General features: G+C 45.4%; 1 pseudogene; it reads left to right on the plus strand.

Moving 5' to 3' along the window:
- Positions 1–18,138: 18,138 nt before the first annotated feature.
- On the plus strand, positions 18,139–19,952 carry LOC102405506 (annotated as a pseudogene).
- Positions 19,953–21,987: the final 2,035 nt, after the last annotated feature.

Genomic DNA, 21,987 nt, shown 5'->3' on the forward strand with positions numbered 1-21,987 from the left:
TTGGTCCTGTTGTTTTACTTATCATGATGATTTGGGGTTTTAATTTTGTTCATCAATAATTGCACCAGACCTCACTACTGCCACTCAGCTTTTTCATTCCCAAATTGGATACATCCATTTGTTGTATGGATAAAATCTTCTTCAATTCATGACAAAAGGCTTAACAAGAGGAATGAGACACAGAGTCTTGGACAGAGCTGAGACACAGCAGAGGGAGGAACCCCACAGGATGAGCAAGAGACCCTCAGGCTCGGCTGAGTCCAGAGCCTGGGAAGGGCCTGGCTGGGCACAGGCTCTGCAGAAGGGCCGGGAAGACAGCTCAGGACCGCAAGGAAGCTGCCCCGAGACGCCCCAGGGCAGCCTGATGGAGACACAGGCCACTCCCCCAAGCCGTCAGGGGTCACCTGCCCCTGGACCGAGGCTGTCCCTGCTGAAGGGTCAGCTCCTCTTCTTGCTTCTTCCAGTCACTCCATGTTCTCAGGTTTCTGGCTGCAGACAATGCCTCCCAGCCAGGATGACCAGATGTACATTACCATCACGAGAGGCAGCCGTCCCTTCCTCAGTGACCCCATGGCAGGGAGCTTCTGACACACAGGAGGAAGACACTGGTCAACATGATGGCTGCAGCCCATGTGCTGCGTCCCCCTCAGTACCCCCAGCCCCTGCTCTTCAGAATTACTGACCCATAAAACCTGTTATCGCTCCTGTAACCAACAATGTACTCAGCAACCTTCTCAAAGCCGGATGACCCATGTTTTTTTGTGAGCAGGGCTTTCCTGATGAATCTGCCTGCAATGCCGGAGACCCCGGTTTGATTCCTGGGTCAGGAAGACCCCCTGGAGAAGGGATAGGGAACCCACTCCAGTATTCTGGCCTGGAGAATCCCATGGACTATATATGGGATGGCAAAGAGTTGGACACGATTGAGTGACTTTCACTTAAGCGTTCACACCTAACGCCTAAGTATGTTAAGATCTGATCTCAATATTCTGCACTGGTGGGGTCCCTCGTCCAGTATAAAGAAAGGAGGAGAGAAAGATGAAGCTGCAAAACACCCCCCAACCCCCTCCCCCAGGAAGGGGCTTTTCCCTCAAAAGAGTGTCTGACCCCTTCCCTGGGGAGACAAGCCTGGGAAAGTTGGGGCAGAGCACGCCTGGGGTGCAGGAAGCAGACTCCTGGAAGACACCGACCGGCCAGCCAAACCGTCTGCACACAGAGTGATGCCATGCTTGCTGGGACTCTGGCGTCCTGAGTCCCGGTCCCGAGAGGGGGGACATCCAGGCTGGTGCAGGTCTTCTCTGCAGGACGCTGGCGGCAGCAGGAAGTGGGTGCTGCGCCCGGGGCCTCCTTACAGACCAGGAGGAGGAGGCTGCAGGGAGAGCTCCCCCCGCCTCAACTACTCTGAACCCTGGGGGGCAGAGCGAGAGGGAGGGTCAGCGCTCAGACACCCAGAGTCCAGGAAGAGCAGAAACGAGTCCCACAGGGAGCTCACAAGGACGGGAAGTCACTAGTGGTTAACCAAAGCAGTTCCAGGGGAATCGCAAGGCGAGGTCCACACAGCGTGATCTGGGCTGAGAGTGTACTCAGGGGGGTGAGCTGAGGAGGAGGCCAGCAGAGCCCGTGGCTTTGCTGACCGCCAGTGCAGACCACAGGTTCAAGGAGATTCAGTCCAGTGAGGAGGAGAAGACATAGGCAGTAACCAGAGGGGCTGAAAGGTCACTTTCTGTGTTTGATGCCCTATGAAGCAGAGAGAGCCTGAAGGACAGACATGACAGCCGATGAGTCAGCCGGAGCCAGAGGAGGAGGCAGCTGGCAGAACCAGGTGCCAGAGGGGACAGGGCAGGGCGTCACTGCACTGAGGGAGACGGGCCTGGGGAGACAGGCAGGTGCCTTCTGATCTGAGCTCTTTTCAGAGACACAGCAGAAATCTTTATTTCATACATCAAGAAAGAGTTTCTATTATTTGTCTTGCCATTAGCCTCATATGTGAGTACCTTGGCCTTCCCAGGGTGCGCTAGTAGTAAAGAATCCCCCTGCAAGATGCAAGGAGATGCGAGAGACTTGGGTTAGTCCCTGGGTCAGGAAGATCCCCTGGAGGAGGACGTGCAACCCACTCCGGTGTTCTTGCCTGGAGAATCCCATGGATAGAGGAGCCTGGCAGGCTACAGTCCATGGGGTACAAAGAGTCAGACACGACTGAGGGACTCAGCACAGTGAGTATCCAGATTACAAATATCCCCAAAGACGCATGTATTCTAGAATCCGAAATGCCTGCTTTCCAGGGAATCAACTCTTGCTTACAGGCATTCTCCTGCTTTACTGTAGTGAGAGATGCAGGTCAACCAGAAACACGATCCTGTCCTGACCACCCAAGAATCCTTGTTTGAAGTTATTTTAAACTCTAGTGAGTTCTTTTAAAGCATTATGCACATTACTACATTTTTATCAAAACTATTTGAACATTTGATGACATTTAATTATAGTTTAGTGATGATTAGGCAGAAGATCATGGGTGGTGAAATTTTAATATCACATGTAGTACTTTTACTTGGATATAAGCAGGCATAGTAGATTTCTTTAAAGGCTTCATTTTTATCTGGAGTTGGACGCATGTCTAAAGCACATTTTTACTACTGAAAGAGTGGTGTTTTTAAAGAAAATAACCTTGTGATGTTATTCACCACTAGTATTATAATGGGCTGCTGCTGCTGCTGCTAAGTCACTTCAGTCGTGTCTGACTCTGTGTGACCCCAGAGATGGCAGCCCACCAGGCTCCCCTGTCCCTGGGATTCTCCAGGCAAGAACACTGGAGTGGGTTGCCATTTCCTTCTCCAATGCATGAAAGTAAAAAGTGAAAGTGAAAGTGAAGTCGCTCAGTTGTGTCCGACTCCTAGCGACCTCATGGACTGTAGCCCACCAGGCTCCTCCGTCCATGGGATTTTCCAGGCAAGAGTACTGGAGTGGGGTGCCATTGCCTTCTCGTTGTAATGGGCAGCTACTTAGTAACGTCAGACCAGCCCCTCTCCTCACGAAAGCACAAAGCCCCTCCCTGAAGCCCCTCAGCATGTTTAGAGGGATGTGTTTAATTAGAAATGGTCTCCACTAAAATGAGCATATGACTCGCTGTCCAGAGGTACAGAGACTGTCAGAGGAGAAAGAACTGTTTAAACACCTTTGGTGGAAGGAAGACACGGTGATGAATTCATAGGAAGTAGAGAGACCTTAAACCCTGAAAGTTTACAATGGGTTTGACTCTTGTCTTCAAACTTATGAAGTGGATTTCTTTCTAAAAATCTATTTTGAGAACAAAATAGCCCCAGCCTATGACCATTTCTAAAAACAAAGCATGATCTAGTACAGAACTCTTTTCCTTGTGCTCAATTGCTCAGTCGTATCCAACTCTTTGCAACCCATGGACTGTACCCACCAGGCTCCCTCAATCCAGGGGATTCTCCAGGCAATGGAACCTGTGTCTCCTGTAGCTCCTGCATTGGCAGGCGGGTTCTTTACTACTAGAGCCACCTGGGAAGTCCACTCTTTTTCTTTAGGATTTGTAAAAATACTTTTGTTTTTACTTATGATGGAAAAAAAGAGTCCATTCCCAAATCCCCCTCCTCAAGCTTGAAAATTTGAAATTACTGTGAGGTATCAATATCCAAGTACCAGAGAGAAGTGGTGAGTGTGGTCTGGGCAGTGCTCCGGCTCGAGGTGGCCCCAGCAGCTAACAAAGCGTCACTCCTCTGCACGGAGCAGCACCTGTTGTCACGTAGACCTGATGGCAAGTTGTCAGAATTGGATGTTGGAACCGGGCTGACAGATGGAAAAGTGTCACTGATTGAAAAATATGTTTTCCCCTAAAATAAACAGAAAGTGAAAGTCACTCACTCGTGTCTGACACTTTGCAGCCCCATTGACTATGCAGTCCATGGAATTCTCCAGGCCAGAATACTGGAGAGGGTAACTGTTCCCTTCTCCAGGGGATCTTCCCAACCCAGGGATCAAACCCAGATCTCCTGCATTGCAGGCAGATTCTTTACCAGCTGAGCCACAAGGGAAGCCCAGGAATACTGCAGTGGGTAGCCTATCCCTTCTCCAAGGGGATCTTCCTGACTCAGGAATCGAACCAGGGTCTCCTGTACTGTAAGCGGATTTTTCACCAACTGAGCTATGAGAGAAGCCCTAAATAAGCAGAAGAAATTCCCAAAATAAAGAGTTCAGCAACAGCAATGCAATGAACTTGATTCTTGTAAAACAGTTGAATGTCATTCAATTAGTAACAATACAGGATGTTAATAAAACCAAGGTTCAGGATGTGATGTCTGACCCAGACAGTCCTGCACACAGAGTAGAGCTCTGTTCATTCACACCGCCCCTGCCATCCACCACCCCCGCCACCCACCACCCTCTCCATCCACACCCCCCACCCCGCCATCCACCACCCCCACCACCCACCACCCGCTCCATCCACCATCCTCCAGACAGGTGAGAGATGCTTCTGAGTGTAGAAATAGGGTAGAAATGCAAATGTTTAAGAAAAAAAAATCACTCCCCTCTTTACCTTCTTCCCCTCTATTCCTCCCCAGTCAGCAAACAAAAACACCTACTGACCTACTGACCACATTATTTTTTAAAACATCAAAGACGATTTCCACTGAAAAGAACTCGAGCCTAGAGAGTTGATTCCAATTTTTCTATTCTTCAAAACAGCTTTCCATTCTTTTGATGCTGCTGCTACAATAATCTATGAAAATAGAGAATAAATAGCAGCCAGCTGACTCTTGTCACTTCCAGCAAGCGCACCCTCTTCATTGAACTGTCCTTTGAAATACTTGACCTTTATACAGACACACTTGCACAGCATCTTTCAAAGAACTGAGACAATAATCAGTGGAAATGGAAGTACAGCCCTGGAGACATTGCAGGCACGAGTGTAGCCTCAGTTTTAAACAATGTTATAGTATCTTACAAAACTAAAGCTTCTGTGGTTGTCGTCTCTTCCTGGAACCCTCCCCCCATGCCCTCTCTCCCCCCACCGCCCCACAACCAGCCCTTCTCCTCTAGGGAAGAAACCGCCCCTCCCCCAGGGTAAGGAGCATCTTCACTGGCAACTGGTCTCTTTGCTGACGGCCCTCACTGGAAGGAAGCTCTTTATATCTCATCTAAATCCTCCCTATTGAAGCGTAAGCCCATTTCCTCTTTCTCTGTCCTCGGTGTGAGAGGGGACAGCTGGTCCCCGGCCTCTATATAATAACCCTTCAGCATCCTGAAGATGGTTATTAGGTCTGCTGCTCTTCTCCAGGCTAAATAATCACAGATCCTTTAATCTTCCTTCATAGGTGCTATTTTCCAAGTCTTTAATCGTTTCTGCTGCTCTCTACTGAAGCCTTTTCAGGCTTAAGTCCCGTGTGTCCGCTCTTCGGAGGGGTGGCACGGACAGTTTGAACAGCTAGGCAGCCTAGAGGCACAGCAGTCATGTCCCTGAGGAAGGACGGTTTTGCCCCTGGTGACATGGCTGAATTAGTTTAAGAGCCTCTCTGCATCCCTGTAATATGTAAACAGTGGAGAACAATCATCACCTTCTTCTGACCAAAATTGAAATATCAATAGTAAAAATAGTAACAACAGGAATAGAGCAAAACTGGTGAGACACAGGCAAAATATCATGATGAATCTCAACTTTTTAAAGTTATGAACATGATAGTCAGAAATGTAAGTAATTAACATTTGGTTGGACTTCCCTGATATTAGCAGGCTTCCCTGATAGCTGAGTTGGTAAAGAATCCACCTGCTATGCAGGAGACCCTGGTTTGATTCCTGGGTTGGGAAGATCCCCTGGAGAAGGGATAGGCTACCCACTCCAGTATTCTTGGGCTTTCCTTGTGGCTCAACTGGTAAAGAATCTGCCTGCAGTGTGGAAGACCGGGGTTTGATCTCTGGGTTGGGAAGATGCCCTGGAGAAGGGAATGGCTACTCACTGCAGTATTCTGGCCTGGAGAATTCCATGGGTCACACAGAGTTGGACACGACTGAGTGACTTTCACTGGACAGCTTGTTCCATGTGAATTTTGCAGTTTCTAGGAACTTGTAATCCGTTTCTTTCTTTTTTTTTTTTAATTCCCCAACTACTTTGTGGTGTCCTTTTCAGCATGTAGTCTAAGCCCTTTTCTGTCAAAATCCAAATCCATCATGTAAGTTCCTAAAACGGAGGCTTGCAAAGCAGAGACATGAGTAAGGATCACCTGGAGGGCACCCGGCTGGCAGGTGGGAGGCACCTGGAGGTCTCCTGGCTCGCCCAGGCTCCTGACTGCGTTAGTGTAGGTGATGGCTGGGCTCCGTGTGTTTGCAGAGCCTCCAGGTGAAAGCAGAAAGATGGGGGCCTGCACTTGTAAACGTCCCCGCCCCGCTGGCCACCTAAGTGGGGTAGCCTGGCCTCTCTCCCCTCTGCAGACTCTCAGTCTCCTTCTGACCATTTAGTTAAATTTCATGGTCATGATCAAATCAGTCCCCATTCTCTATGGTGTTATCTGCTGCTCTCAGCTTGGTTTCCTTGTTTACTTAATGAACATGCTTTCTATCCTATCATTGAGAAAAATGGATGAAAGTGCTTAACTGGCACTGAACCCAAGATTTTCCACAGAGAAATGCCACTTGCTACATTCTCTGATGTCGATGCTGCACCATCCCTGAGTGTGCCTTGAGCTCAGACTGCGCACATCCTCTGGCTTATGATTCACACGATGCCTTACCTGTATGCGAATGAGAATTTCATTACAGTAAACACAGATGTCTCGGGTAAGTGTCGAGAATTGGACTGGAGTTTCATTATTCTACTGTGACTAAGTAGGACATTTCTTCTTATTTATGTCATAAAGATGCTCCTGTTGATTTGGTTTTATGAATAAACTAGGGGCTTCCCCGGTGGCTCAGATGGTAAAGAATCTGTCTGCAGTGTGGGAGACTCAGGTTCGATCTCTGAGTCAAGAAGATCCCCTGGAGAAGGGCATGACAACTCACTCCAGTATTCTTGCCTGGAGAATTCCATGGACAGAGAAGCCTGGCGGGTTACAGTCCATGGGGTCACAAAGAGTCGGACATGACTGAGTGACTAACACACACACACACACACACACACACACACACACGAATAAACTACTCATAATATAAAAATCGATCAATGCTGTTTCTGGAAAAGAACAAACTTCTTCAAACAAACCATATAATATTTTCACTACCATTATTAAAAAAAAATTTTGTTAATGTTTAAGTTGAAAACACATGTGAATATATAATAGATTCAGCTAAATTTCAGAATACATTTTCAAACTCAAGATATTTTGACACTGGTTGGGGTCACCTAGAATTAGGGGAACATTTCCGTTAGAAATTTACACGTGCCTTTAGATCTGGTCCATGAGTATTCACTGAACACCTACTATGTGTACAAAACAGCCATCAAAATTGATTTTAGCCATTTTATACCCACTGCTAAGTCACTTCAGTCGTGTCCAACCCTGTGCGACCCCATAGACAGCAGCCCACCAGGCTCCCCTGTCCCTGGGATTCTCCAGGCAAGAACACTGGAGTGGGTTGCCATTTCCTTCTCCAATGCATGAAACTGAAAAGTGAAAGTGAAGTTGCTCAGTTGTGTCCAACTCTTAGCAACCCCATGGACTGCAGCCCACCAGGCTCCTCCATCCATGGGATTTTCCAGGCAAGAGTACTGGAGTGGGGTGCCATTGCCTTCTCCGTTTATACCCACATCTACACTCAAAGGTGTACAGGCCTGAGCACTGGGGGTCATTGAGAGAGCCTGTGTTCCTGAATAGAATCAGAGGGAAAGAATGAATGGTTCACAAGACAGTAATGGGGATCTTTGGGTCTGGAAGTTAGGGTACCCTGGGGGCCAGTCACTTTAAAATGCCTCAGTCCTTAGTTATAAAAACAGAAGAAAGTGTTATCCTCTGATTGAGAGGTGCCTTCCTTCCTTTATTTTTAAAAACATCCCAAGTGTTGGTCAATGTACAAGTTGGCAAAGTGATACAAAAATGAAGTCTTTTTCTAAAGGAAGCTGGAGAGGAGTGAACTGTTTTAACCTGTCACCCCGGGTGGGCTTCTTGTGTTGTTCCTTGTTTAGAAATGAAATAATATTGTTTCAAATGTGGCAATTTTCTTTTTATTCTTGAAACAAGCAAACTGGAAATTGCAAAATAGAAGAGGATAAAGCATAATTACTGCTTTCATTTATTCACACCATATTAATGTAATATAATTATCTGGTGAACAGACAGAACCTTATGACTGTATAACAACAGGGCAACAAAATGCTACAGGCGGCTCTGTAAGGCACACGCAGGAAACGCTTTACAGGAGGAAACGCCTTTTCTGCTTTGAAGTGACACGTGGTGGACAGTTGACTTGTCACCACTGAGTGACGCATAGAGGGAAAGACGGGGGTGGAGGGGGGACAGAGGCCTCCGAGATAAGCAGGGAGGGTTGTTCCTCTGAAGAGTGAGCCCTTAGAGCCCTGGGGAAGGATGAGGATAACCCAGCAGACCTCCAGAGAGAACGTGGTAGGGAGCTGAACCAGAAGCAGCTTGCAGGTCAACCAGAAGGCCAGGAGGAAGGTCGTGTCCAATCATCACCAGGAATCCGGAGGGGTGTGATTGGCGGGAGGCAGAGGCCAAGAGGAGCTCCGTCTGCAGCGAGGGGTGGCCGAGGAGCCGGTCTCTCACAGGCTGTGGAGATCTGCAGGGAGCCTGGCTCCAGAGCAGGGCCCGCCTCACAGAGGCTCTGTTTGGCCTCCTATCCTGACATGGCAGTGGGCACCTTACAATTTCCAGGGAACCGGAGCTCAGGAAATCACGTGAACTCCTGGAGGAGACCCTGGGTGTGACAAAATTGTGTCCACTGGCTTCTGTGTCTGATGTCCTCTGTACACGTCCCACCTCAATTCACATTTTCATATTTGGTTTGAAATGTGCACAGTGAAGAAAGGAAATCTGGGCTGAAGACAGGACAATCAACTGCCATAGCATTCTGTGTTCCTGACCTCTGTGTGTCTGCAGAGTGAATCACTTTGAATGCCTTATTTTACCTAATCCCAAAATAACTTCGTGGAGATTGTACTAACTTTCCTAGGATCGCTTTTCCGAGAGCTGCTAAGAGGTACTCATTCATTTGACCATTCGTTCATTCCACAAAGTTGAATGAGCAGTTACTATGTTTTGGTCAATGAGGTGACAGGGATGAGAAAAACAGAGTCCCATTCTCATGGAACTTACATACTAGAAGAGAAGACAGGCATTAAAATACCAACTCAGTTCAGTTCAGTTCAGTCACTCAGTTGTGTCTGACTCTTTGCGACCCCATGAATCGCAGCACATCAGGCCTTCCTGTCCATCACCAACTCCCGGAGTTCACTCAGACTCACGTCCATTGAGTCAGTGATGCCATCCAACTACACTCACAATATTCAGTTGTAAAGTGTGATGGCTACCACAAAATAGTAAAATACAGGACCGAATTCACCTGACACCTAGTGGTAAACAACCTGTCTGCCAATGCAGGAGACTTGAGACATTCGGGTTCCATCCCCGGGTCAGGAAGATCCCCTGCTGAAGGGAACGGCAACCCACTCCAGTGTTCTTGCCTGGAGAGTCCCATGGACAGAGGAGCCTGGTGGGCTACAGTCCACAGGGTTGCAGAGAGACATGATTGACGCTACTTAGCGTGACGACACACATGAACTAAATCCACCCTGAGAATCTAGAGAAAGAAACGACACAGGGAGGGCCCTGGAAGACCCAGCCTCGGGGAAAGGGGCAGAGGACTCCCGGCGGTAGGGTGGGGGTGGGGAGGCTCAGAGCTGAGGGGCTGCCCTCGGGTGGGGAGGTGGCAGAACAGAGAGAGGGGAGCTGGGGACTCCGGGACCCAGAGACAGGGTGCACGGGCCCGACCAACACGCTGCGCTCGGCCCTCCCAACACTCGCTCACAGGCCAGGACCCTGAGCACGAAGACAGAAACCTGGTCCACAAACGCGGACAGAAACAATCATAGTCCCTCCCCAGCTGTACAAATCTCCATTGTCTGGGTCCATGAGAAGGACCCAGACAAAGAAAATCAAAGCATCTCAGGTGATTGACGTCCTCTCTCCCAATTCCCTCCCTTCAAAAAGAAAAACACACACACACACACTTACCACAAATTCAATTAAATAGCCCCCCTAAATAGGCTGTATTTTTTTAAAAAATGAACTAAAACACGAAGCATTAAAAACAAAAATGGATGAGCGATGGGAATAAAGGAAAAACTGTTGATTGAACTCAAGAACTTTTTAAAAATGCAAATTTAGTGATTTAGTCTCAGAAATGAGGACTAATTTAGGGCGACATAATAAGAAAGAACAAATTCAGATAAAAATGTAGTAAGTGATATTGAAGAAAGAAAGAAAAGCAAACAAAAAATAAAATGAAGTATTAATAAAAAGTGAAAAGTCAGAGGAAGTAGCTGAAGTGGGAAAGAGAAGCTACTGAAGAACAAGAACCAAACAATGGGGCAGGAGTCACCTGTACAGCTGTGATAGACAAGAACATTCTAGAAATCAGCAAAAGATGGGCAGATCCACCAGGTACTCGGCATAACTGACCCAGGATGATGTTCTTAGAGACATATCCTATTAAAAAATATCACATTTTGAAGACAAAATTTTCCCTAGAACTTCAAAGCAGAAAAGTCAAACACCCTACAAGGGCAAGAGAAATAAAGTGGCATTAGACTTTCCAAGGAGAAGGCAATGGCACCCCACTCCAGTACTCTTGCCTGGAAAATCCCATGGACGGAGGAGCCTCGTGGGCTGCAGTCCATGGGGTCACTGAGGGTTGGACACGACTGAGCGACTTCACTTTCACTTTTCACTTTCATGCATTTGAGAGGGAAATGGCAACCCACTCCAGTTTTCTTGCCTGGAGAATCCCAGGGACAGGGGAGCCTGGTGGGCTGCCGTCTATGGGGTCGCACAGAGTCAGACAAGACTGAAGCAACTTAGCAGCAGCAGCAGACTTTCCAAAGCAACATGCGAGCAAAATTAAAAGAGCAATATTTTCAGGAAAATTAAGGAAAAAGAGCAAACCAAGGATTGTGCAAATAGCTAAGCTGTTGCTCAGTTATGATGCTACAGAATAAGGCTTGAATTTGCACAACTACAGACTCATCCTCTTCAGCTCCTGCTACAGAGCGAGCTACATCCATCTAAGAGGAGGAGACTGCAGGACTGGGCATCAGATAACCCAGAAGTGAGAAATGCTTACAGTTACCTGTACCGCTGGGACTGAGACAAAGATGGGGAACGATGGAGAACACATACACACATCTCTTTTATCACATCCTTCTAATTGTCTCAGTATCTTTTACTCATTTTGCTATTTATTCTTATCCTGATGATTGGTTTTCAAAAATGTAAATAGTAACCTTTCATCTATCATATAGACTAAAATTTGTATCTATTCCCTAATTTCTTCCCAGGTGGTGCTGGTGCTAAAGAATCTACCTGCTAATGCAGGAGACTCAAGAGACACAGGTTCGACCCCTGGGTCAGGAAGATGGAGGAGGACATGGCAGCCCACTCCAGAACTCCTGCCTGGAGAATCCCATGGACAGAGGAGACTCGTACACAACTGAGCACATACAACAGGCCCTTGGTAAACTTCACATTTTATTTATGCTTGAAGACAAGGATTTTAAATTGACTACGCTATGGGGGCCAATCTTATTTGCTTTTATACTCCCTTCCCCATTATGCATTTAAAACTTTTCCATATTTATCTGTGCATCAGATATTTCCTTTTTTTTCCTGCATAATGTTATTTCTCAGCCTTAATTTTTAATCTGCAAGGACATTATTTTAGAGGATGATGCAAGGCAAGGATTTAACTTTTTTTCACAAAGATAACCAGTTGGATTCAAAATAGCTATTGAACCACCTTCCAGGCCACTGATTTGTATACTAATTATGTGACATTTACATAAAATAGATTAAATTTGGAGTTGTGTATTTTCTTTTTAACGCCTTATGTTTTTTGCTGTTTTTGTTACCAGTACTGTTTTAAATATTGGAATTTTACATTACTTACACATCTTTTCTTACAAAAACATCAAATGAATGATTCTGTTGTTGAAAATGGAGAAAGCACAGAAGCAAATGAAGAACTAGAAACCACCCATAAACTTAACAGCAAGGGACAAGCATGTCTATTATTTTAGTTTATGGCCTTTCAGTCATTCTTCTGCAAATATCTCCTATTTATTTACTTATATGTTCTGTTTCTCTTGAATGGGGGTCCATTTATGCGGAGTCTTTGTTTTTCATGCTTCTACGGGCCATTACCTGCTTTTTTCTCCCCTCTCACTCTTTTTTCAAAGCTCTCCTGGCTTTTGAGTGGTCATCCCTGGTGTCTTCCAGGGAAGTCTCCCAGTTTGCAGGAATTGCCGACCCTGTGCTATTTCTTGAGTGTCACTTACCTTCTGTCCCAGAACTTCTCTGCTTGACTGTCTCTACTTCTTTCTAATCAGTGTTCTGCATGGAGGAAATCTTTCTCACACCAGGTTGAGCTTGGCTGGCTCACAGGCTGGGTCAGTCTTACTAAGGAGTTTTTTCCCGCCTAGTAGAGAGTGGTTGGTGAACTTGTAGACCCAGAACTCTCCAAAGCTAGAGGAGAATTGCAAAATGGGTCACAAAACTTTATTGAAAATTAACTTTTTAATTACGAAGTATCTTTAGCTCTGGATTGGCAGAGCCTCAGGAGTTGTGTAAGGAGGAAGTGACTGTGAGTCCTGGAGAAACACTGGTGTGGACCAGCACACTTCCCCGTCAGCGGGTGCAGGGCACCACGAAGGTCAGAAAGCTCTTTTCCTTCTCACCTCTGGCGATAAGAGGGATGCGACCAGAGCAATGCTAGTCGGTCTCCGCAGAAGTTTCCGAATAGATGTGCAGCGACGCGGGGACTGAAGGGCAAGTGTTTCGTGTTTACTGGGGAAAAAGAGCGTTCATTTGATGTGTCAAAGAACTGCCTCCAGAGAGAGAAGGCGCACTTATGGAAATGGCTCAACTTTGTGCCGAGCCTGCACGGCTGAGGAATTAAACAGGTTATTCCTGCAGCCACCCATGTGCACAATCACAGTGAATTTAAAACCATCTCGGAAGGAATCCTACTGGGAGTGTTTAGGCCCACAATTACAGTAAATGAAGATTCAGAATTAGCAAAAGCATTCCACTTAATTAGAAGCATTAAATAAGTACTACCAAATGTACAGTACTGCACGCACTAAGATGAGAAAAATAGCTGACCCTGAAAAACACTTTATTTATTCGCTTTTTTATTTGTTTACTTTTCTTATTATTAAACAGCCTCCAACTAAAAGATAAAATAGGACGCAGATAAGGAGAGCAAATACGTTTGTCTTAAGTACACACATTACAGAATCGAATTACAAATATATACGTATGTCTACATTTGTATGTATGCCATCTATCTATTAAATACTTAAGATTGATACCCTGTGAAAATTCAAGAAAAAATAATGGGTTTTTTGCTCAAGATGTTGTACATTTTTTCCTTCAATGTCCTCCTTTCGACATGATACTTAAACTGTTACTTATCTGCTCTGATGATTTTCAGTATGAATCAGAAATGAGTATGAGTCAGAGTATAAAAGACTGGCAGAATCCATGATCAAATTCCCAGGAAGACTGAGCGGCTGGGAAGAGCAAAGAAAGTGGGGTGGGTGAGCGACATACAGGAGAGAAGGTGACGATGAGGGTGCTTCCAGAACAGCTTCTTCAGCAAGGGCTGCACGGCGCTGAGCTAGGCAGGCTCACAGGCCTGCTCCGATAGGGATGGTCTTAGAAGGTCTGCATCTTGAGCATTTGAACTGAAATTTCTCACATGAAGGGAGTTGTTCAAACACAGTTTTGCTTTCAAAGACAAATACGTGAGTGTTTCTAAAACTCCACCACTGTGTTTTGTGACCTCAGCAAATCTGCTTAAGGGACTCAGAGCAGTGAGGTCCTCCCTGGCATCGGTGATCCTGACGTGATCAGACAGGAAGGCGTCCCTTCGCCATTACTGATTTCGGTGTCTCATTCTTGAATCTAGATTTTCAACCTAACATATCTAGAGAGTTGGAATGTAAACCAAGCAAAAAAGAGAGAGAGATAAAGAGACACTGTACATGTAGACAATTTTTAAAGGTAAGAATTTCCATTTCTCTATCCAAATAAGTGTTCCATGTTTTCCTTACTGCCAAGAGTATATAGGCTATTCAAGATTTACTTATGGAAAAAAAAATTTAAAGATGAGGACGACCGTGGAAACCATTGGTTCTGTAATTCTGGGACCATGTTTTCCAAAACAAAAATCAAGACACGTGGCTGATTCAAGGCCTGACACACTGGGATGGATTGTCCTGACCAGGGTGGAATGCAAGGGCCCTTCAGCCACGCCTGGCTCACCAGCCACCCTCGTAAGAGCAGATTCACCTGGCTCATAGGCTAGCCCACTTCAGAGGTTTGGGGGTCCCAGCCGCCTCGCTAGAGGGCTCTGATCTGTGGCTGCTTGCATTCCAGGAGGGCAGAAATGAGTAGCTGTGACAGAGACCACAGGACCTGTAAAGCCTGAAATATCTGATATCTGGCCCCTGACAGAAGAAATGTGAACCGTTGTGAGTGTCAGGACCCAGGGGAGCCACAAGGGACAGGGCCTAGTCAGGAAACAGGCATCTCTTCCTCAAAATCTGAAGGAGCTGCCCGTCCCCGAGACCCCGCCTGAACCAGAGATACTCGGAGGGGCTTCCTAACCCTCACTGTGGATCCTCAGGGCAAACTTCTGAAGGGGGCTAGCCTGTGAGCCGGGCCCCCAACCCCTCCCTCTAAGAGTGGGCCTCAAGACTGGGGCCACGACCGGGCTGACTCTCTGTGCGGGTGCTGGCTCTCACGTTCTCCGAAATATAAAATAAAGCAAAATTACACTCCTTGATAACATACACAATCTAAATTTGATGAGGGGAAAATTGGGATTTTAATCTTCTTCTTGGGCGACATGCAAACTAAAATGGACTTCCTCTGCCATCAGAAATGTGGCAGGGAGTTTGCATTGCTGAGAGGTCTGCTGAATTTTCACTCTTAACTAAGCATGCAAGATGAGTACCAAAACCATTACATTTATGTGTTTTTAATGGCTTGTCTGGGTTGTGTTTTGTCCATAGCTAGCGAGGAGCTGAGCGCCAGCCAAGTTTTTTAGAATTCACACAGCTCTGTTTCAACATAATCGTCTGACAATACCTAGGGCTTCTGCCATCCCCGTGGGTTATATTTTGAGTCTAAAAGCACATTGGCATATCAATCAGCTGGCTGGGTTATACTGTCAACCGTTTCCTCGTGAGCGTATGACGTGCCCACCACCGTCCAGGGCTGCCCCTGCGAGTGGAAGAGAGGAGAGGGCAGGGGCACCTGGCTTCCTTTGACCTGAGAAGATGGTCTTGCTGCCTGCGGCTTGCTGAGGAAGCCCTTGGGTGACGCTCAGGCCAGCAGGGCTGTTGCTGGCTGCGATGGTCATTGTTGCTACAGAACTGAAGGCTGCCTGTTCTGTGCTGGTGGAGAGTGTCCCTTTGACATATTAGTAAAACCGAATCAGTCCTCAGGTTGGCAGAACTGGGGCATTCAAAACACCTCCTGCTTATTGGAAAATAAGCTTCTTGGTCACCACCGCCAGTCAACGATCTCTTCTTTCAACAGCTCTCTGATTTTCATCTGATTTTATTGGCTGCGATGTGTCTGTTCCAGACCTTAATAACCTTGGGTTCAATTTTCATGAAAATCTAACACTGAACAAGTTTTACTTAGCAATTTCAAAATACCAGTGGTCGTATTTGTCTTTTAGAGAGAGAAAGTGATAGGAACATACAAAAGTGTTGGGAGAAGAATAAACAAATGAAAATAAAATACTTTGTGATTTCAGTACTGAGACAGCACAGTTTACTAAGTGCTTGTCGATTTGACTTTTCTCATAGGCAGACGTATGCTTGAAATTTCAATGTCAACAATACAAAAATGAATTTTCAAGTTTCCTGGGAAAAGTTGAAGTATTGTTTTAAATGCACAAGAGATATTGCTAAACATATTTAAATGTAAAAGAATCACATGTAGGAAGGTGGGGGCGTGTGGTGGTAGTGTTTTTGTCTAATCTGAATTCGCTTCATCATCTGTAATGAACTGTCCTCCTGCCTTCACGGCTCTCAGAAGGGGAAGTGAACCAGAGTCAGCGTGTACCTGGAACTCGGGTCAGCCAACCCCAGAAACCTGAGGGTCCTGCTCAGCTGCCATTGGTAGAAAAGGCGGTTGCCCTTGTTTTAAAAAACAAAGTCAGTGGTTTACTTGTGAGAATAATTTTTTAGGAAAGGGAGATAAGCTACACACATTGTGTATAAATACATCAGGCCCCTGCTAACCGTATACACGTAAGAAGTCCCCCAGCTAGTGAACATCCACGGAAGTTTTGAGAGAAAGCAAATGAGACCATTGACAGTTTTGGAAAACAGTATTAGGTTTCTTTCATCCCAAAAGTCATTGACAGAACTGATATTATATAATTAGTAAGACAAGTAATGATTCTTCTTTATCACTGTTACAAAAACTATTGCTGTAAGTAAAAATGTATTAGTAAATGTTTGAAAATTGGTTCAGTTTCTCCTAAGGCCTGATATAGTCCATTAAAATTTCAAAAATAAATAAAAATAAGAGGGACTTCTCTGACCGTCCAGTAGTTAGGGTGCTGTGCTTCCACTGCAGGGGTGCAGGTTTGATCCCTGGCTGGGGAATTAAGATCCCCCATGCAGCACAGAACAGCCAAAATAAACTAAAAAAAAAAAAAGTAGAAAGAAAAAAAGAAGAAGCTATATTTCAAAGGATATTTAAAGTAATCATTAAAGTGTTGCGATTTCTTTGCCATCTCTCTGCCTTCATATAAATATTTATAGACAGCAATATACATATCTAATGTTAATGCTTTAGCTCTGTTAAAGATTTGAGAATTTGTTTAAATGTTAAAAAAGTACTATTCTGTTTGAAACCCTTTCATCAATCTTCAGTTCAGTCGCTTAGTCGTGTCCGACTCTCTGCGACCCCATTGACTGCAGCACGCCAGCCTCCATGTCCATCACCAACTCTCAGAGTTTACTCAAACTCATGGCCATTGAGTCAGTTATGCCATCCAACCATCTCATCCTCTGTCGTCCCCTTCTCCTCCTGCCTTCAATCTTCCCTAGCATCAGGGTCTTTTCAAATAAGTCAGTTCTTCACATCAGGTTGCCATCTTCAGTTCAGTTCATTTCAGTTCAGTCGCTCAGTCCTGTCCGCCTCTTTGCAACCCCATGAATCGCAGCACGCCAGGCCTCCCTCTCCATCACCAACTCCCGGAGTTCACTCAGACTCACGTCCATCGAGTCAGTGATGCCATCCAGCCATCTCACCCTCTGTCGTCCCCTTCTCCTCCTGCCCCCAATCCCTCCCAACATTAGGGTCTTTTCCAATGAGTCAGCTCTTCGCATGAGGTGGCCAAAGTACTGGAGTTTCAGCTTCAGCATCAGTGGCCATCTTAGATGACCTTAAAAAACTTCATGGGTTTGAAATTATACACTTTTTTTTTCTTTTTCTACTATTTGCAATGTGCAGAGTTTTACACTGGTTTGGATAGTGCTTCGGTAATGAGTTATCAACGTGACCGTGACCATGTATTTTAAACTGCCAAGGAAGAGCTAGAAATACTACCTGTTAAGCTATGTGGACAAAAAAGGCTTTTCTCCATGTACTCTAAACATGAAAGGACGCAAACCAGCAGAAATAAATGTTTAAATCAGGAGCATTTTATCATCTGGTATTTTGTTTTCCGGAACATTTTTTATAGGTGCTGGGCGCTTTGGATGGCTGTTTTTCAGAAGCGAAATCTCCGGAGGGCTAATTCCAACTTCATTTTCTTTCCAGTGTTGTGACCTCAACCCTCCCGCACCGCCTGGCCGGGTTCTTCTGCAGAGCCAGGCGCCGAGGCCCCGGGAGAACCCGGGGGCAGGAGTCGGCCCGCGGCCGCTAGATGGCGGTGCGTCCCCCGGGATGCGCGCGGGAAGGGCGGCGTCAGAGCGGCTCTCCCCGTCCGGGTCAGGCCCTGTCTTCCCGAGCGCGCGCCCGCCCGGGCGCCGCAGGGCAGCCGCGCCTGCTTCGGTCTGGGTTCCTTCAGAGGACGGCGTTTCCAGGCACACTGGCGTCTCCCCCTCCAGGTCCATCCTGCCTGCCCCCGGACTCCATGTCTCCTCCACAGGCTTTTATTTGGCGGCACAGGGAGGCGTTTCTCCTTAGATTTTTAACCTTTTTTTTTTTTGCCTCTCAGCGTGTGGGATCTTAGTTCCCTGACCAGGTATTGAACCTGGGGCCACAGTGGTAAAAGCTCTGAGTCCTAACCACTAGACCCCCAGGGAACTCCCTAGATTTTTATGGGGAGGTTTTTACCTCTTATTCTCTTAGTTTATTTCTGAAAAGTAACAGTCTAGACTTTAAAATTTTACTTAAAATGATTTGAGAAACTCATACTATATTTTTCTCCTGAAAATGGTTTTATACATATATTGGATACATATACATATATTTTATACATATAAATGAATTATACATTTATTTTATACATATAATGGGCTAAATACCTATTTATATATATGTTTGTGTAGAATATAGGCTTATACTGTTGTTAGTTCGTCCAGTTGTGTCTGACCCTTTGCGACCCCATGGACTGCCTCGTGCCAGGCCTCTCTGTCCCCATCTCCCAGAGTTTGCCCGAATTCGTGTTTGTTGCATCGGTGATGCCATCCAGCCACCTCATCCTCTGATGCCCTCTTCTCCTTTTGCCCTCAATCTTTCCCAGCATCAGGGACTTTTCCAATGAGCTGTCTGTTCACATCAGATAACCCAAATATTTTATTTGTGCAAATAGAAATAATTAGAAGGTCGACTTTAAAAACTGAAGTGTTTGTATATTACCTTTAGTAAAGATGTGCTAAATAATTTTTTACTTCAATATTATTTTAGAAATTCTTTAATCAAAAGAACTCAGTGTTTCACTGTGTTGCGTGTGTACCCTTTGATAGCTTTTAAAAGAAAATTGCCAAAATATGCTTAGGTTCCAAATATTCTGTTCTCATAATTGTATGAAAAATAAGCAGTGCTCACATTTCCTGACATGGATCAGTATCACTGAGAAATTCAAGCATCTTGTGGCTGTTTGCACATCATAATAAAGCGATGAAGCACTGTCTTGTTCACACCAGCACAAGGTTCTGCAGGTCCAGCTGGGGGTGATGTGTCTCACTGGCATGCCACAATCACGGGGCCTAGTGACAGCCTGTGTCAAGGTGGTATATTCTTTTTAACAATCAATTTTCCCACAGACTATCCCTTCAAACCATCTAAGGTTGCATTTACTACAAGAATTTATCATCCAAATATAAACAGTAATGACAGCTTTATATAGGGCTTCTCTGGTGCTCAGATGCTAAAGAATCTGCCTGCCAGTGCAGGAGATGCTGGAGAGCTGGGCTCGATCCCTGGGTCAGGAAGATCCCCTGGAGAGAGGAATGGCTCCCCACTTCAGTATTCTTGTCTAGAGAGTCCCAGGGACAACCTGCAGTCCATGGGGTCACACAGAGTCAGCCACCACTGAGCAACGAACACTTTCACTTTCCTGCAATCATGGTGGTCTCTTGCTTTAACTATTTCTAAGGTTCTTCTATCCATTTGTTCACGGCTATGTGATCCAGGCCCAGATGACCCCCTAGTGCCAGAGGCTGCAGGGGTCTTTAAAGCAGAGATAGGTACAACAGAACGTCTTGAGAATGGACTCAGACCTATGCCCTGTGATGCTGCCTTAAAGTCAGAGTAACCTGTGTTATAGCTGGAATAAGCTTTAAATTACTGTTAAAAATGTGTGTATTGTCTTAAGTACGTGGTAATTTATAAAACTATAATGCCATATTCTGTTATACTTCCTACAAAATATGCAGTTGCTGATTACCAGAAGCTGACTCAAGAACCTAAACCAATTTATTATGATCTGTTATTTTTTAGTTTGTTTTATTGACGTAATGTTGATTTCCAGTGTTGTGTTACTTGCTGCTGTCCTGCACAGGGATTCTTTTTCATATTCCTTTCCGTGATGGTTTATCCCAGGATGTTGAATACAGTCCTGTGCTCTACAGTAGGACCTGGCTGTTTGTCCATTCTCTATATACCAGTTCTGCACCTGCTAACCCAAACCAACAACCCGTCCCTCCCCACCCCCACCCCTGGCAGCCGCAAGCCTGTTCTCTGTGTCTGAGTCTGTTTCCGTTTCATCGAGAAATTCACCTGAGTCGTGTGTTAGATTTTGTGTATAAGCAACGTCCTATGGCGTCTGTCTTTCTGACTTGCTTCACTTGATAGTTAAAAGAGTTTTTAAAGTTTTAAGCTGTTTGTGCCTTGGGTCATGGCTCAGGATCCACCAAATGCTTCTGATATAGAAAACCATCCACCCAACGGCACTGAGACTGGTCTTCCTGGAGTTCTTGATTCAAGCAATTGTATCACTTGTACAAGCATTCTCCTTAAAAGCATCAATTATATAATATATATGTTATTGTCAATTATTTATTTACAATATGAGAGAGCCTCATGGGGCTTATTTTTTTACAGCCATGAAAAATGCCTGTAGAATAATCATGAGCTAAAACATTGACTGTGTGGATCACAACAAACTGTGGATAATTCTTCAAGAGATGGGAATACCAGACCACCTGACCTTCCTCTTGAGAAATCTGTATGCAGGTCAAGAAGCAACACTTAGAACTGAACATGGAACAACAGACTGGTTCCAAATCAGGAAAGGAGTATGTTGAGGTTGTATATTGTCACCGTGTTTATTTAACTGATATGCAAAGTACCTCATGAGAAATGCTGGGCTGGATGAAGCACAAGCTGGAATCAAGATTGCCGGTAGAAATAACCTTAGATATGCATATGACACCACCCTTATGGCAGAAAGCAAAGAACTAAAGAGCCTCTTGATGAAAGTCAAAGAGGAGAGTGAAAAATTTGGCTTAAAACTCAACATTTAGAAAACTAAGATCATAGCATCTGGCCCCATCACTTCATGGGAAATAGATGGGGAAACAGTGGAAACAGTGTCAGACTTTATTTTTTTGGGCTCCAAAATCACTGCAGATGGTGACTGCAGCCATGAATTTAAAAGATGCTTGCTCCTTAGAAGAAAAGCTATAACCAACCTAGATAGCATATTAAAAAACAGAGACATTATTTTGCCAACAAAGGTCTGTCTAGTCAAAGCTATGGTTTTTCCAGTAGTCATGTATGGATGTGAGAGTTGGACTATAAAGAAAGCTGAGCACCAAAGAATTGATGCTTTTGAACTGTGGTGTTGGAGAAGACTCTTGAGAGTCCCTTGGACTGCAAGGAGATCAAACCAGTCCATCCTAAAGGAAATCAGCCCTGAATATTCATTGGAAGGACTGATGCTGAAGCTGAGACTTCAATACTTTGGCTTGATGTGAAGAACTGACTCATTGGAAAAGACCCTGATGCTGGGAAAGATTGAGGGCAGGAGGAGAAGGGGACGACAGAGGATGAGATGGTTGGATGGCATCACTGACGCGATGGACATGAGTTTGAGTAAGCTCTGGGAGTTGGTGATGGCCAGGGAAGCCTGTTGTGCTGCAGTCCATGGGGTCACAAAGAGTCGGACATGACTGAGCGACTGAACTGAACTGAAAACACTGATCACACGAAGGCGCTCCTGACCCGTTCTTCCTGTTGTGAGTAATCCATGCCCCAAATTCCCCAAACAGAAGTAATGTCCCCTGGTTTTGCATTGCGTAAGGCAAAATGTAAACACAAATTTGTG

The sequence above is a fragment of the Bubalus bubalis genome, chromosome 22, assembly GCF_019923935.1.
Source record: "Bubalus bubalis isolate 160015118507 breed Murrah chromosome 22, NDDB_SH_1, whole genome shotgun sequence".
NCBI lineage: Eukaryota > Metazoa > Chordata > Mammalia > Artiodactyla > Bovidae > Bubalus > Bubalus bubalis.